This window comes from Crocodylus siamensis, chromosome 5 (assembly GCF_052110815.1).
Source record: "Crocodylus siamensis isolate JL-2025a chromosome 5, ASM5211081v1, whole genome shotgun sequence".
Classification (NCBI taxonomy): Eukaryota; Metazoa; Chordata; order Crocodylia; family Crocodylidae; genus Crocodylus; species Crocodylus siamensis.
Window position 1 is genome coordinate 43366658 of NC_143399.1, and position 17674 is coordinate 43384331.

The following is a 17674-nucleotide window of genomic DNA, read 5'->3' on the forward strand; positions in this document are numbered from 1 at the left end:
CCCATCCTATTCTCATCTTCCCACTTTTGTAGTCTGTCTAAATCTATTTGCAGTCTCTCTCTCCCTTCAAGTTGTGTCCACCTCGCCCCACATCTTAGTGTCATCAGCAAACTTGGACAGCGTGCTTTCCACCCCCTCGTCCAAGTCGCTGATGAAGATGTTAAACAGTGCAGGCCCAAGGACCAAGCCCTGGGGTACCCCACTGCTCACATCTCACCAGGCTGAGTACAATCCGTCCACCACCACTCTCTGGGTGCGCCCCAACAACCAATTTTTTTTCCATCCAACTGTCCAGGCATCAATGCCACAGTCGCTTAATTTATTAATGAGAATGGGGTGAGAGATGGTGTCAAAGGCCTTCTTAAAGTCTAGAAAGACTATGTCCATGGTGACACCATCATGCAAGGATTTAGTTACTTGGTCATTAAAGGCAATCGGGTTGGTCAGGCAGGACCTGTCTTTGATGAACCCATGTTGATTGCCCCTAAGCATGATCTCCCCTGCTGGCCCCCCACAGATGTGCTCCTTGAAGATTCTCTCCATGATCTTCCTGAGCACCAAGGTGAGACTTACAGGCCTATAGTTACTTGGGTCCTCCTTCCTCCCTTTCTTGAAAATTGGGACCACATTAGCATTCAATCCCCCGGCACCTGGCCAGATGACCATGAATGCTCATACAACCGGGCCAAGGGCACTGCGATGACCCTGCCAGCTCCCTCAACACTCTTGGGTGGAGGGCATCTGGACCTGCAGATTGAAAAATGTCTAGCCCTTCCAGAAGATCCCTAACTACATCTGCATTGAGTGAAGGCCTGACAGAGCTATCCCCGAGATTGTCCCTATCTCTGGTAGGTGGGAGGTCCCAGTCCCTGTTCAAGAAAACGGAGGCAAAGAAACTGTTAAAAATATCAGCTTTCTTGTCTGGCATAGCCACAAGATTATTGTTTGCATCTTGCAGGGGCTCTACATTGCCTGGTGTCCTCTTCTTGCTCACAATGTACTTGAAAAAGGACTTTTTGTTGTCCTTAATCCTGGACACTAGCCTGAGCTCCATCTCTACCTTGGCCTTCCTAATAGCCCTCCTACACTCACAGGCCAAGTGATAAATCCGCTCAGGTTTATCTTAAATTGGTTTCAGCCATTTTGAAAGCGGTTTAACGTGTACTGAACTTCTGTTGTGTTACATATTTGAACCTGTTTCCAATCACTTATACTGGTTTATGTGTAATTTCTGTCCCTGGCCCATATGTGGAGAGGTCCTCACCATATCAGCAAACCAACTGGCTGCATAGCACACAGCTGAATACTGTCAGCTTGTTAAGTAAATGGATGCTGGACCCATGTTGCCCTGCCTACTCCACAAGAAAGGTCACTAAAACTGCAACCCACAGCATCACTGGGAATTATCCAACATGCACAGCACACCATACCAGCTATCATGGGAAAAGGGAAGTGGAGAAGGGTTGGTGAGGCTGCTGGCCCCATTTTAGTCTTAATTCATCCAACAGTAGTGAGTACAGGATACGCGCATGCATCTCCATTTGTTTTAAGTAGTCCTTTCAAGTCTCTCTCCAAGTGTGCTCAGAATCAAAGCAGCCAGTACTGGGTGCATGATAAAGGTCACAGTAAAACCAGAAAGTTTCACAAAAAACAGACAATATTAGAAGAAGACAGCATGCATTTGAAACTGAGTCAAATTTTTCATCTCTGTTTTTTGTGAAACTCTTCGTCTGTTCGGTGACCTTTCACAGGCAGTTATAACTCTCTACCGAAGCTGCAACTCACTGGAAATTAAAAGACAGCCCTGTGGAACTCAGTAAGAGGAGCTCATCTGCAACATTCTCATGGGCAAACTACTCAGACCTGTATCTCCAAAACACATCCTCTGATTTGGAATGTCCACATTGAGATACCTGTGATTTGCTTTTCAAAGGTCCTGAGTGTCTGGCTTGCCAAAGAAGTCACCTAGCACTAGGAGTGTCAGCACAGCTGAGAGAAGAATGAAAATGATCAGGATCTAAGGGACAGAAGTTGGGTTCCAAAAAACTGAGATATTTAAAGCATGCACACTTGAAAATTCAGGACCTGATTTCCAGAAGTGCTGCACCTAATGTCTATGATATGGCTTATAATGTTGCTCATCAACTCAATATCTGAGTACCTTCTGTGTAGGATCCAGAGCAGTAGCAAAGCCTCTAGTACACATCATGCAAATGTTGCAACTCTTTTTTTGGAATGTAAAAACTCTGACTGAGGTTCAATTCATGGATTTGATATTTTCATTTATCAATTTACTTTCTCATAGGTAGCTTTGTTTTGGTTTTATTTTTCCCTCTAAGTTTTAGGGGTGGAGGTGCAGCTCACTAGGTGGGAGAGAATATTGATACAAATCATGGTTCAAAGAAGAAAGTTTTCAAACATTTCCTAAGGATGGTGAGGCTCTGGATTTATTCAGATAATAAATTTATTATTTATTATTTATCCTCTACTTTGTTCCACTGTATTCCAGATGGGAAAAGGACCCAAGTGTTTCCCATTAGTCCCACTTCCTATCCATTGGACAATGCTACCTTACTTTCCAGGGCTCCCAAATCAGTACATTTTGTGGGCTCCATAAATCAGATGGAAAGAGACTGGGAGTAGGGAGGAGAGCAAGAACGGGGCAGAATACTTAGGAAAAAGACAGAGAAAGTTGTGTCAGACATCTCTTAGACCCTCTGCAGGTCCTATAAATTCATGTTTCTGACCAGGGGTTAAATTGCATTCTTATTCTCTATATTAGCAAGCCGGCATTTTTCACACCATATCACCAGTTTCAATCACCAGTTTTTCTTTCTTATCTTTGAATGCATGATTCCTTCTCTTTGTGCCATTCTATGGGCAATTTCTCAGCTTCCCCATTTGCTATCTCAGAGCTGAGTTCCCGTTACCTTTTCAAGTTCAAGTGGTCTCCTTCCTATAACCCTCCCACTCCTAATAAAGAATCCTGTGATTGTCTAATCATTTTCAAGGCAAGTTTAGTGGCTTCCCTGGCTAAGAGACAGTTCAGTGTAGGAGGGGATGTTTCTGTTTTGCTGATTAATACACATTAATGGGGTCAGACATAACTGTACAGTAGTGATGTGGTTTTACTGGCATTTTGTATTTTACAGTATTAAGCCCACCCAAATGCAGACAAATAGATGGAGCTGTATTCAAACATGAGACATGCAATGCAGATACATTTTGCCACCCAATGTTACAAGAAATGTTCTTTTAAAGGCTAGCTATTAGCAAGTTCCTGCTCTAAAATAATTAACCGGTACTTCCTGAAGAAACCTCACTTCGGTTTATCAGCAATGCCAAATTCTTAGTAGGTCTTCTGCTTAGCAGTTCAAGTCCTCCTGCTAAACTGCAAGTGGAACCAGGATCAGAGAAGACTTCTACCCAGCTGTTCCATTATAAGAACATAAGAACTGCCACTTACTGGGTCAGATGTATGGGTCCATCCTGGGTCATGGTGGCAGAAGGTGGATGCTGAAAGGGAGGGTGAACAGGTATGACCAGAGTTTTTTCCACTGTTCCTCTCTCACTTGCAGCCTCCAGCATTTAAGGTCTAGGAAGTTCAAATTCAGAGGCTATACCCCCTACTCTCATGCTCAATAGCTACTAATGCCCCTTTCCTCCAAGAATGTATCCAATCCCTTGTTGAAGCTGGCTAAATTGTTGATTTCCACACCTAGTAGCATTGAGTTTCACACTGTGCAAAAAACAATTTCCTTTTATTAGTTTTAAACTTACTACTTACTCCTTTCTTTTTATGACCCTCTACATCTTGTATTGTGAGAGACAGTAAATAATAAATCCCTATCTACTTTCTCTTTACCATTTAGTATTTTGTAGACCATTATCATGCATCTTTTGTCTAAACTGAATAGATCTAGCCTCTTTAGCCTTTCTTCATATGGAAGGCCCTCCATACCACATACTCCATATAATCTGATCAAATTTCCAATAATCTTCAGCCTACTGGAGCTATGGAAATTCTGTCCAAGCCCTTGCTTAAAGCAGGATCATCCCTGGTTAAGCCATGTCAATCAATTGTCTAACACGCACTTACAAACTTCCACTGTCAGAGATTCTGTAGCGACTCTAGGGAATCTCTTCCAGTGCTTTATCACTTGTACAATGAGAAAGTTCTTCCTAATATCCAGCCTAAACTCCACTGGTGCAACTGAAGACTATTACTGCTTGTTCTGTCTTGGGCAGAAATACCTCCCCAGCGAGCTCGGCAGCAGACCCGGAAGCGGACCAGAAGCCCTTCTGGTCCACTTCCTGCTCCACTGGGGAGCACACAAGGGGGGCTTCCCACTCCCCCTGGCTCGGTGACTGCTGCCTCCTGGGTCTTGGGGGGGCACCCAGGGCCCCCCTGCAGCTGATCACCAAGCTGGGGGAGCATGGGGCCCCCCCCACCCTACTCCACAGCGGAACCAGAATTGGACCGGAAGTACTTCCAGTACACTTCTGGGTTCACCACTGAGCATGTGGAGGACCCCCCAACTCCTGTAGGATGCTCCATCTGCTCCAGCATCACAGCAATCATGAGTTGCACCTGCTACCTAAAAGTATGCAGAAAAAACTTTTAAAGCTTTGTCTAAGTCCAAATCGCTGATTCTCCAAAATCAGCATTGAATCTTCAGATTCGGATTCAGCCAAATCAAATCAGGGACAGTGATCCAAATCAACGAATCAAATCACTGTCCCTGATTCAGGCCAAATCTGAATCGAATATGGCCTGCTTTGCACACACCTCCTCAGCACTACCTAACATACGTCTCCTTTTCCATGTGAAAGTCACATGTTGGCCCAACAGGCTGGAGCAGTGGTGTTTGGTCTTTACACACACAATTAGGTACTGCATAGGTAGTAATTAGGGCTGTGCGAAGCTTCAGGTGGTGATTCGATTCGGAGGAGATTTGGCCCAATTTGGTGGCCAAATCTCTGAATCTAAATCAAATCAGGGGACCAATTTAAAGGTCCAATCAAATCAAAACTCTCCAAATCTTCAGAAAAGATTCAGAGAGCTTTGATGATTCGGGCAGTCCCTGGTGGCTGCAGCAGGGAGCTGCAGCCACTCTAAGGTGGTAAGTAGTAGGGGCGGGGGGAGGGGTGACTGGGGAAGGGGACCATGGGGGGACCCCTGCCATCCCCCCTGCCCCCACCCACTCCCCCATGGCTGCCCCCACCAACCCCAGCTCAGTACTTTAAAAAAAAAGCCCCAGCGCTCACTGGGTACTGCTGGGCAGGGGGGAAACCCCTGCTGCCCTCCACTGCCCCATGCTGCATGGGGGCCTCTATATGAGCCCCCAGACTCCTCCTGCTGCCCCAGCCCCCCCATGGGTGCCCCATCTGGGCCAGCTCCAGTGCTTCAAAGAAAAACAAAACAAAAAGAAAAGTCCCTTCCTGCAATGGCCTCAGGGCTTCAGAGGGGCTGTGGAAGAGCCCTCCATGTGGTGCAGGGCAGTGGGGGGCAGCAGAGTTCACCCCCCGCCAGCAGGAACCATGAGTCCAGGGGCGTTTTTGGGGGGGGGGGATTTGTTAAAAGGCCAGAGCTGGCTGGGGGGGGGCACGTGTAGAGCCCCCCAAGCAGAGTGAGGCAGTGGAGGGCATCAGAGATCACCCCTCACTTGGCAGCACCTGCTAAGTCGGGGGGGGGGAGTTAAGAGCTGCAAGCTGGGGTGGGTGGGGTGGGGGATAAGCCGGGCCTGGCCTGGCTGATTTGGAGATTCAGCAGCAGTCAAATCTCTGAATCAGATTTGGCTGAATCGATTCAGGACAATAATTAAATCACCAAATCAAATCACTGTACCCTGAATTGGCCAAATCTGAATCCGAAGCGAATACTAGCCACTTCACACAGGCCTAGCAGCAACCAGGCAAGCTTCTCTAGAGTCCAGGTCTACCAAGGTTCCTCACCTGGGTCAAAAGGAACTACTTTTAGGGATGACAGAGTGGGAGATTCTCATTGCTTCATCCTGTGTTTGTCCTCTCTGCTGAAACGCATAAGAAAGGAGCCGGTTGTAGGAGTGATTTCTGAGGGCATTCCTCCAGGAGGAAATGGCCTAAGAACATCTCTCCATTCCTAATGACAAAGGATTAATATCACCATGTTGGGTTTGCCTTTAATGGCTGTGTCTGAATTGCTGATTCACCGAATCAGCATTGAATCTTTAGATTCAGACTCGGCTGAATCAAATCGGGGACAGTGATCCGAATTAACGGATAGAATCAATGTCCCCAGTCAGGCCGAATCCGAATCAAATACAGCCCATTTCACACAGCCCTAATAAGCACCATGGACAAGAGTGACACTAACCCTGACTTAGAGAAAGAACACAATGGTTATGCTAGTCCTGACTGGCAATTGAAGGAAGGTCAAAGATAGGTGTATGTACTGTAGAACCTCATTTGCATGCCAAGGGCCACAGAGATATCCCTGGCAACCTCAAATACACACATTCTTCACCCTCCTCCCCACCCCCCACACACACCTTTTTATTTTGCCTTTAATATTTAATGCTATGTCTACATGACAAACTTCTTGGGTCCAGCAATAGAACCTTCAAGCTGGCTGCACTGTGCTGGGCAGGCTACCTCCGGGCAGCAGTGGGGCAGAGCGACCGAGAGCATGGGCGCAAAATTGGAACTGTCCTTTGGCAATGTCACTTAATCTGCAAAGCAGCAGGTGGACATGACCACTGCTTTCAGCTTTGGAGACAGCCTGTGCAGAGCAGCACAATGTCCTTGAGACTATCACTGCTGAGAATAGTAAGTTTACCACACTGACATACCCTGAGTCTCAAGAGAGAGGACCCAAGCTTAGCATTTCAAGTTACCAGCACACACACATACCCACTGGCAGCCTCTTATGCTGCTGGAAGCATAATCTTGTATTCGTTATAGCACTGCAACAGACTTGCAGGTTCAGGTCTTAGAAATGTACAAACACACAGCAAAAGGAAAGCAGTCAGAGAAACCTTACAGGTAAAGTTCAGAAACAGTGCTCTCAATTTATTTCCTTTTTGCTTATACAGGTCTCCTGAGTGAGGCTCACACTTACACTTGAAAACATGCTCACTACTGACTCAGAAAATCAAAAGTGCATGAGGGCCACATGCGCAATGCTACATGTAACCACAAAACCACATCAGAGCAAGCCAGACACTTTATAAGCAGGGGAAAAATTGCTAGTGCCCAGAGACGACTCAAAATATTGGGGAAAAGGGGGCAAAGGAAGAAACTTAGTCACATCTCACTTCCTAGCCCAGAAAGGATAATCCAGACATAATGGGTCATGAAGTCAAGACTGGGGTAACAAGATTAAGAGAACACTGGAGTTGTAGATATTCTTTCAGCCAATTCCTTTTCAGTATCCTCCAGTTCCACCTGTATCTCTGGTATTAAAAAAGTCACCACTAAAAAAATATCATTGCATTACCTTTGAATGTAACTCAGTTCTAGAGAAGTGGATCCAAGCCAGATCAGAGCACTGTGTTCTGTGGGTCTGGCCAGCACCAAAGGTTGCGAGAAGCAGGTGATCATCAGATCCATTTTATTATAAATGGGACTTCAAAAGCCTTCACATCTGGCTCTATACACCCCAACTGCCTGAGAGACATGACTTAACCCATAGTAGAGGCACCTCTGGAGTTCTAAAGTGGATCCAAAAATTAACACCCTAATTCTGAAGCCTCCTGAGGTTTTTACCACCTCCATCCAGTAGCCATCTCAATGGTACAAGCCAGAGCCAGGAAGAACTTATATAAAAGCAGTCTAGGTTTGAGGAGCTATGCCCTTGAATGCACTTCCAAACTCAGGGTTTCCAAGAAGAATGAACTAAAGTTGTGGTGAACCTGGGTCCTTCATATAGATGTTACGTCTCCAAGGCTGCTTTTGTTGATAGGGCTCTGTCTGCTCAATACTCTCCCAGTAGGCACACACACATGCCATGTGCCATGCTGATGAACATACTCCCACAGCAGCATACAAACACTTTGCTGGGAGGTACCATCTGTTACTAATATTCTCCATCCCTTCCTTGTATTACATGGAAAGGTCATTTGCAGCCATTAGCCATGCATCTGGCGCTACCAGCAGAAGGAATCAACGATGTCTGAGCCAATACCAGAAAAGAGAATGCAAACTAACACCAGAGTGCTGTCAGGTTGGTGGTTCCCTGTCCACCCCTTCATCCATCATGGATGCCAAGTATGTAGGGGTCCAAGGTCCCTGGCCCCCTTCAAGAAGAGAGCTGTCACCTGAAATGCATAGAACTTTACGCATGTCCATCATCTTACACCCCCCCTGGCAAAAATAAAAGTCCGTGCTTATGCCATCCATAAACTAAGTCATCACTTTTTTTCTTTCCCCATGTTTTTCTTTCCTTTTTTCCCCACAATCTTGAATGATTCTTCTCTTTCCTGCTATGTCCCATCTCCTCCCTGATATCTCTCTGACCCCTCTCCTCATTTCCTAGAAAGAAATAAGCTGCTGAAAGGAGAAAAGAAAAGCTTGGGTTGGCAAGTTACTGAAGCCTTGTGCACTGTGAACTAAAAAGAAAAAAAGGGAAAGGGGATGGCCTTTCAAAGAACTGCCTATCAGCAGCAAACTCAGCTAGGTGTGTCAGGGATGGGGGCTTTGGATCCAGTCTTGTGCAGCTTTCCTTCTCCTCACTGCCTCCTGCCTTCAACATAAGGAAGCACCAGAATGAAAGGCCAATGTTTTAAATATCCCTGCTACTGAAGAAAGCATGTAGCTTGATCTACAGTCCCTCAGTATGAAATGGCCTGTGGGTTCCCTGTTGATCTGTCTGCTCTAAATATGCTGATATGAAAGAACAGGATGTATGTGCAATGTCACCAACCCCAAACAGAAGAAAAGGCCAGACCCTTTCCCTTCACAAAATATAAATCATGAGAGTGTTTCAAAAAACCCCACTTTACAGGGGTGTAGGTTATAGCCATGCTGGTCTAGGGACATAGGCAGACAAGGTTCTTTGAGTGAAGCTGATATCTTTTATTCAACCAGCTTAAATAGTTGGAAAACAAATTTTTAACAAGCTTTCAGGTTTAAAAACCCTTCGTCAGGCTGAGGAAGTCTCTGCAGTTGGTGTGTGCTCTTCCACCCAGGGCTCCATCCAGGAAGAACACAGAACAACTGCAGAGACTTCCTCAGCCTGACAAATAGTTTTTAAACCCAAAAGCTTGCTAAAAAAATGTTCAATGGCCTTTGTTGCATGTGAAACAAAGGACACTGAATAATAGACAAATTGGGTCTAGGCTCACACATGTAGGGTGGGGCTTCAAGAAATCCCAGCTTCCTTAAGAAAGGAGTGGGGGCCAATGTCTCCTGCAGACAAAGTTAGACCCAGGAGAAGATCAGGATGTTAAGTGAATCCACTTCTCTGAGGAAGGGGTGAGGCCCATTGCCTCTGAGGGGCAAACTAAGACCATGCGGAATCCCAAGAGCTCCTTAGTTTCCAAAAGAATGCAAGTTGGTTCTGTTCATGTAACTTAAGCAAAAATCCTAGCTTAGATTGTAGTGGGACATAAGATATTACAAAACTAAATGAGGGTATAGGCTGCCTCTTTTCTTATTCTCTGGTTTTCCCAAGGAAGGGGTCATGAGCAGACATCTGGGTTTTCTGTTTCCCAGGGAAAAAAATGCAGGTTTGTCCTTTTACCGGAGGAAAAATTCAGATTTTTTCATTTTAATGAAGAACCATGCAAATTTGCACCTTTGCAAAGAGCATTCTGCAGGCTGGCAGAGTTCCAGCTTGCAAGGGACTGGGGGGAGCTGGAGGAGGGCCGTCAAGCAGGGAGTGCCATGAGCGTGTATATACACATGGCCACCAAGGAAGCCTGGAGAGCAGCTCCTGTAGGTAAGTTTGGTGAGGCGAATGGAAATTAAGGCTCCCATAGGGAAGGAGGGAGGGAGTTAGGCAGTGCTGGAGCAGGGGCTGCTGCCCAGCCAGACAGTGATGGGGCTTGGGTCCTGGGGCCCCAATGCACAGCCACAGTGCCCTGAGAGAGAGCAGGATGGGGCAAAGGGCAGCTCCTCTGCGGAGGGTGAAGAGGTGGGGCTGGCCCCTGAGCACTCCAGGGCAGGCATGGGACACTTCGCCAGAGTGGTGCAGGCACTTCTGCCCTGCCACACTGGGTTGTGCCTGCTGGGGTGCAAAGGCCCTGGTGGAGGGCAGCAGGGTGGGAGCCTGAGCCTACAGCAGGCAGCCGCCCTGCGCACAGAGCTGCATCCTGGTGAGCTAAGGGGGCAGGTAGAGCTCTGATTTCCCATGCTAAAAAACCCCAAATCAACCAAAATTTATAAGTATTTAGAATTTATTTTATTATAGTGATTGAGGAACTGGTAGGCTTCCAAACTGCTTTAAAATTGTAAATATATCAATAAAACATTGTGTTCAGTTGATACCTATATAGTGGCAGTTCATTTTGGGGCTTTCAAACAGAGAACACCAAGGCTTGCAAGGTACCAAATGCTGCGTACATACATGGCACTGATTAAGAATAGAGGAATTGTGCTTTCTACCCTAACAACCACAGACAATTTAAATTGCCATAAAGCTAATTGAACTGATATATGAAAATCAGTGCACATGACAGTCCCATACCTTGATGTAACTGATCAATTGCTCTGGTGATTTTATTTCTTTTTGTATTAGGAGTAATTTTACATCAAAGCACGTTACATCATCACAATATTCACATCGATGTATTTGTGTCTTGATTATTTTATTGGTTCCTGTGCTGCCTTCCCACATTACTTTGTATCCTGTCTGACCAGCTGTTCTTCTTAGTCTAACTACTGCTTTGGGGTCACAGCAACTCCCTGTCAAGTTCCTGTTTAAGTATGTGCACACAGTTGCATTCCTTGAGCTTGCTCGCTTCTGGAGTCAACATACCAAGCATCCACACCTAACACATTTTTCCAGCTGTCTCTGAGCAATGTCTGGTTATCATGCTTCCAGCTGGACCTGAGAGCCTTCAGAGGCTAAGAAGTAGGAAGTCCTGGTGTCCAGACACAGAAACCATAATATTTTGAAGGCAACACTCTAAAAAATTACCCAGTATCTTCCCAAGATGATAAATGGGATGCCACACCTTGCCAAATAAATGTATGGGATTTAAAAGGTGGCCCTCAAGAGGTTAAGGACAAAAATGGCACTACTGGCAACAGTCTGAACACCTGGTTCATACTACAAAGGGTCTGACAGGATTCTGGCCTGGGACACAGGCACTGACCCATACTATGTCTCAAATATGACCAATGGACCCAAAGATGCAGAGGAAAGCAGAACATACAGCTCTTTCTAAGACGCTGGTCCTCAGAGGGTGGAGCTCTCTGCCCCACAGGAACCTCACAAAGACAAACCTCAGCTCCCAGTTTCCTCACTGTGAGCCAGCTTTCTGCACAGAAAACTTAGGCTGCCAGCAGTACTTTGCACAGGTGGCTGGTAAATGTCACAGCTATTGCCTTCATTATAGGTAATGGGGATTGCATGGCAGATTTACAACTGTTTTATTTACGTATTTTAGGTGCTGGATGCTATCATGTTGTAGAATCATACAAAAGAAGGGTGGAAGGGATCTAAGAAGAGGTAGGACCAGGAAAAGCACAAACCAACTACAGATGCTTCCTCTGCCTGATAACAGCTACCTGTATCCAAAAGCTTGCAAAGAAGAATTTTTCCAACTATCTGAGTTGATCTAATAAAAGACATTGGATTTTCTCAAAGAACCTTGTCTGCCCATGTCCTTAGACTAACATGGCTACAACCTACACCCCTCTGATTCTGTTCAGCTCTTATCTGGAATTCTGTGTCCGATTTTGGTTTTCAAGCAAGACGTGGAAAAGCTACCCGAACTTTAAGGAAAAGTTGGGTGAATTTGGGATTATTTAGTCCAGATTAGAGGAATTTTCTAACAGTCTTCAAATACAGAAAGGGTTGTTATAAAGAGAAAGGTGTTCAGCTGATCTCTGTGGCTAGTGGGGATAGCAAAGGAGAAGATATCGGCCAGAGGCCAGTATATATGCAAGAAAGCAAGTCAGTTAAAAGGTAATGTGTGCGTTCATTCTGATATGCAGAAATGATCCTCTCAGCAGCACAGAAGCAGAACAGGATCTCAGAGTCATAGTGGACTCCAAGATGAACATGAGTCGTCAGTGTAACAAAATCATCAGCAAAGTTAACCGCACTTTATCCCACATCAGCAGATGCATGACAAATAGATCCAAGGAGGTGATACTCACCTTCTGTACAGCATTGGTCAGACCGCAGCTGGAGTACTGCATCCAGTTTTGGGCGCCATACTTTAAGAAGGATGTGGATAGCCTTGAGAGGGTCCAGAGGAGGGCCACTCACATGGTTAAGGGTTTACAGGCCAAGCCCTATGAGAAGGGACTAAGGGACCTGGACCTCTTCAGCCTCTGCGAGAGAAGGCTGAGAGGTGATCTTGTGGCCACCTACAAATTGATTAGGGAGGCACAGCAAGGAACCGAGATGCTCTGCTCACCAGGGCGCCTCTTGGGGTAACGAGGAACAATGGTCACCAACTGACAGAGAGCAGATTTAGGCTAGACATAAGGAAAAACTTCTTCATGGTGAGAGTGGCCAAAATTTGGAATGGGCTTCCAAGAGGGGTGGTGCTCTCCCCTACCTTGGGGGTCTTCAAGAGAAGGCTGGCTGGGTTCATCTGACCCCAGCACTCTTTCCTGCCCAGGCAGGGGTTGGACTTGATCTGTTGAGGTCCCTTCTGACTGTAGCATCTATGAATTTATGTTGTTTGGTTTCTCCTACATATTTTTCATCAGGGCATTTGGTGCACTGGATAAGATGCATTACATTTCTGGAGGTGCAGGTGTAAGACCCAGGAATACTGATGGTTTTGTTGTGAGGTGTGGTTATTGTGGGGGTGGTGGAGATGTTATTGGCAGGTTTTGCATTTCTTGTCATGGCATGGTCTGAATCCACTGAGTGTGTTTCGGGCAATGGGAAGTTTGCTTCTGATGATAAGATTGGCAAGGTTCGGTGCTTGTTTAAAGGCTAGGATGGATGGTTCTAGGAAGATCTCTTTAATAATTGGATCTTCTTCTAGTATGGTTGCAACTGTTTGAGGATTTTCCATATAGGTTGCAGGGAGAGATGACATGTCATAACCAGTGGTATGCAATTCAGGGTGGTTTTCCACAGTTTTTCATGTGGGATCCAGGTGGCTCTTTCAAAAGTGCAATCAATTTCTCTAAAGGAGCATCTTTATTGAGTGAAAGCCTTTTTTAGATTTGTGATGTGATGATCACAGGTGTTCTCCTCAGTGAAAATTTGGTCGTATTGGAGGGCTTGGCTGTATATTACAGCTTCCTTGGTGCGTTTAGGGTGATTGCTGGTTCTGTGCAGATATGCATGTTGGTCCGTGGGTTTCTTGTATATGGTGGTCTGTATTTTACCATTCTGGATAGTTACCCTCGTTTCTAAAAAGGAAATGTTGGTGTTGGAATATTCCAGAGAGAGTCTGATGGAGGGACAACGCTTGTTGAATTTCTGATGGAAAGTAATCAAAAGATAGCAAGTTTTCAGTCCAAATGATGAAGATGTCATCAATATATCTTAAGTATAGCAAGGGTTTGATGGTGCAGTCTTTGAGAAATTCTTCTTTCAGGTGGCTTTTGAAAAGTTTGGTATACTGTGGGGCCATTTTAGTGCTTATAGCTGTGCCCATGGTCTGGAGGAATTGTTGGTTATTGAAAGTGAAGATGTTGTGTGTGAAGATGAAGTGGATAAGTTTAGTAATATCATTGGGTCTGTACCCTGAGTTGTAATCTTGTTCTTGTAGATATGTAAGCAGGCTTACATGCCACCCTGGTGTGAGATGTTGATATATAAGCTGGTAACATTCATGGTAGAAAATGGTCTATGTTTTTAAGTTTTCATGGAAAGTCTGTTGTGTCTTGGACAAAACCCACTCTTTGGGTGACAAGAGGTTTTAGGATTGATTCAATGAGACCTGATATTTCCTCTGTGAGGGTTCCATGGTCGGATATGATAAGTCTTCCAGGGTTCCCTTGTTTGTGGATTTTACGGAGCATTTAAAGTGTCCCTGGGTTGGGTAGTGAGGGGATCAAGTTCTGTAGTTTTTCCTGTAGTTCTGATGGAAATGATTTGATGGTAGTTTTGAGTTCAAGGTGAAAAGGGGAGTAGGATCATCATCTAGTTTTTTGTAGTAGGTGGTGTCAGAGAGTTGTCTGTTGGCTTCTTTTATGTAGCCAGCAGTTAAGGATAACTATAGCTCCTTCTTTATCCACTGGTTTTATTACTGTTTGATGGTTAAATCTTAGGGATTCTATGGCCCTTCTCTCTGAGGGAGAGGTTGTTACAGTGGTGTGTGTTGTTGATTATTTCATTGTTCATTCTTTCCCTGAAACAGTCAATACAGTGGTCAAAGTTTGAGTTTCATCCACTGTGAGGTGCCCAATCTGATTTTTTGGGGGGTTGTTCTTTTCTTCAATGGTGTCAAAGGTTGAAGTGCTGTTCAAAGTGGATTCATTTTGGTTGTGGAAATATTCCTTGAGGCAGAGGCAAATTTTTCAGCTTTGTTAAGTTTATGTATGTGGAGGGATTGATGATATTTGAGGGCTGGTTGCTTCTTTCAGCTACACCGAGTTTGAGGTTGGAATTGGTGTTGTTTCTCTGAAGGCTGTTTGTGGTTGGGAAAGTTGTTCCTGGGGTAATTGGTTCCATCTCTTCTTTTTATGTTGGATGGAAAATCTTTGATAGTCTCTGTAACAGGGGGCCTCCTCAGGGCCGATCTCCACACGGCCCACCCACCTTTTCTTGAGCTAACTGCCCGCTTTCCCGCCCACCATGCCTTGATCTCAATTAATTAATAGATTAAATTAAGCAGGAGGCTGCCCATTTTCTGCTGGGAGGCGCTATCTGCAGCTTCATTCCTCCCCTACACCACAGCCCAAGCCTCGCAGATGACTTCATGATGTTCTCATATGCGCCAGTCCCACACGATGGGCCCCAGAAACCTGCTGTAGGACCCCACCTGGGTTCCTCCCTTCAGGCAGATTCTGTCGCCAACATACCAGGCCACATATCTCCCTGCAACCGGTTTCCCTTTGGGTGTGGTCCCCTCACTGGGGCCTTCGGCTCCTCTAGCCCCAGCCCACCCCCAGGCCAGTCAGGACCCCAGGCCCCTGGTTCTTGGGCATCCCTCTTGGTGGGCCTCCTAGCCCTTCTGACCCTCCTGGTCCTGGCCCCCACCTGGGACAGTCAGGAGAAGCTCTAACAAGCCTTAATGTATGGCCCTTACTCTTTCCCTGGGGTCACCCTCTCTGAGTACTCCTTCACGGACATGGGGAGCTGGGATACCTCACACCATGACTGGTACTTCAGGGTCTCACAGGGGACTCTCACTCTCAGGCAGCAGGTCGTGGTGCTACTACAGATGTTATTTTTGACCCACACTCTGCCTCCCAACAGTGGAGGACTTACTGGGGTCAGGACTCAGCTTTCGCTTTCTGGCTGAGTCCCCATTCTCCCCTTACTGAGCTCCAGCTCACACTACCCCCTCACACTGGGGCTTCTCCTCACTGACTCCTCACACTGGGGTTTCTCACGCTGCCCTCTCAGTTCTCATCATGGCCCTCTCATACTGGGGCTTCTCATTGCTGCCCCCTCACACTGGGGCTTCTCATTGATTGAAAATGCCCCCTCTACTCGGGGTCTTGGGGCTTCCCTCCTCGGGTAGGCTCAGGTGGCCGTAGCCATGCCTGGCCCCCTCTACCTCCTCAGGGTCTCACACCCGCAGGGCTCAGGTGGCCTCAGCCATACCTGGCCCTGACTCCCCACTCTCCTCCTCAGGGCTAGCACCCCACAACTACCTCTGATGGAACACAACCCACCCGAAGGTGAGGGCTAGGTGTTAAGGCACCTGCCCCACCTTTCACCAGGGTGGTAACTGGCCTGGCATTTCCTGGGGGCTCCCGCGCCACTGGGAGCCCCACCAGGCCACCCACTCCCAGCAGGGTGCAGTTTTAGGTCATACCCAGGACAAGTAGCCTCCTTACCATCCCCTACAGCTCCTCCCTTACCTCCGGAAGAAACTTAGCAGCCCTCTGGCCAGGCGGTGTTGTTGCCTGGCCTCTTGCAGCTAAACTGGCCTGTTTATATGGGCAGCCCTGGACCTAAAATGGCTGCCCTCATTAGACACCTGGAAGCTGCCAGCTTCAGGGCATTAAAGTGGCAGGCACACGCAATGCCCTGCCACAGTCTCTTTGTATACGTTGTATAATGTTTGGGAAGGTCTCTGGATTTTTCTTTCTTAAGTTGTTGTAGCATATGGCGATCTCCTTCCTGAGTTGAGTTCCTTCCTGGATTGAGTTGATTTCCCACTGAAGAGAGTGGGAGAATCAATCATTTTCCATGACTTGTGTGCAAATGCCTCAACTAATAAAACCCAATATGCTATTGGCTTTTTTTGCAACAACATTACCTTGCTGCGTTGTATTCAGCTTGTGATCTGGTATAATGCCCAAACCATTTCCTGCATAACAGCAATAAAACCAATCATTTCCCATTTTGTCTTTGTGTATCTGACTGTTCCATCCTCTGTGTACTACTGGCACTTTACTGAATTTCATCCTATTTATTTCAGAATATTTTTCCAATTTATCAAGGTCATTGTGAAATCTAATCTTATTCTCTAAATGCCTATAATCCCACACAGCCATGTGTCATCCACAAATTAACTAAGTGTGCACTCAGTTCTATTTTCCAAATCCTTAATGCAGTTATTGAAAGTACCCAGGTCTCAAACCAGCCCCAGTACAGACCCTGCTGGCTGACAATCAGCAGCTCATCAGCATGAGGAGAGGAAGTCCCATTTGAGACTCAACCTCCCATTAACATTGAGCCATTAATGACTACTCTTTGGACATAATTATCTAAACTACTGTACACCCACCTTACAGTAGTTTCATTTAGATTATTTCCTTAGCTTAGTTACAAGTACATAATGAGAGACAGTATCAAAAATCTTACTAAAGTCAAGTATTGCAACCCTTGACACCCCCATCCACAAGGCTTGCAACTTTTAACAGAAGGATAGCAAGCTGGTTAGCCGTGACTTGCTCGTGACAAATCTATATTGGTTGTTCATCACCTTCCAGGTATGCAAAACTGCCATACACAGACTCTCCACACAGCAGCAGTGCCATGAACTCAGCTGCTAATTGCACCCGACTCAAAAATAGAACACCTTACCATAGAAATGTATTTACAGAGAACAAACCATTCTATCATTCTGTTCCAAAGCACATAAAGCAGTTTGATCCCTTCGAGAGTTCAGAAGATCAGTGCATGTGTCATCAATACAAATCTTGATAAGGATTTTGTGCTGGGAAAAAATCTCATCTAGGTCTCCCTCTGCTAATCCTACTCAGGAAAGTCCTACCAATAGTTTATTTTTTTATGATTATTTTTAATAGCAATGTAAACCTTTGAAAGCCTTTGTTTTAATCAGTAAAACCTTTATCAATGCATTTTTAACCAAGTAAAAAAAATATACTGAAGTAGCATGCAAGCCTTTGTATCCCATATCGCCCAGTACAGTTTACA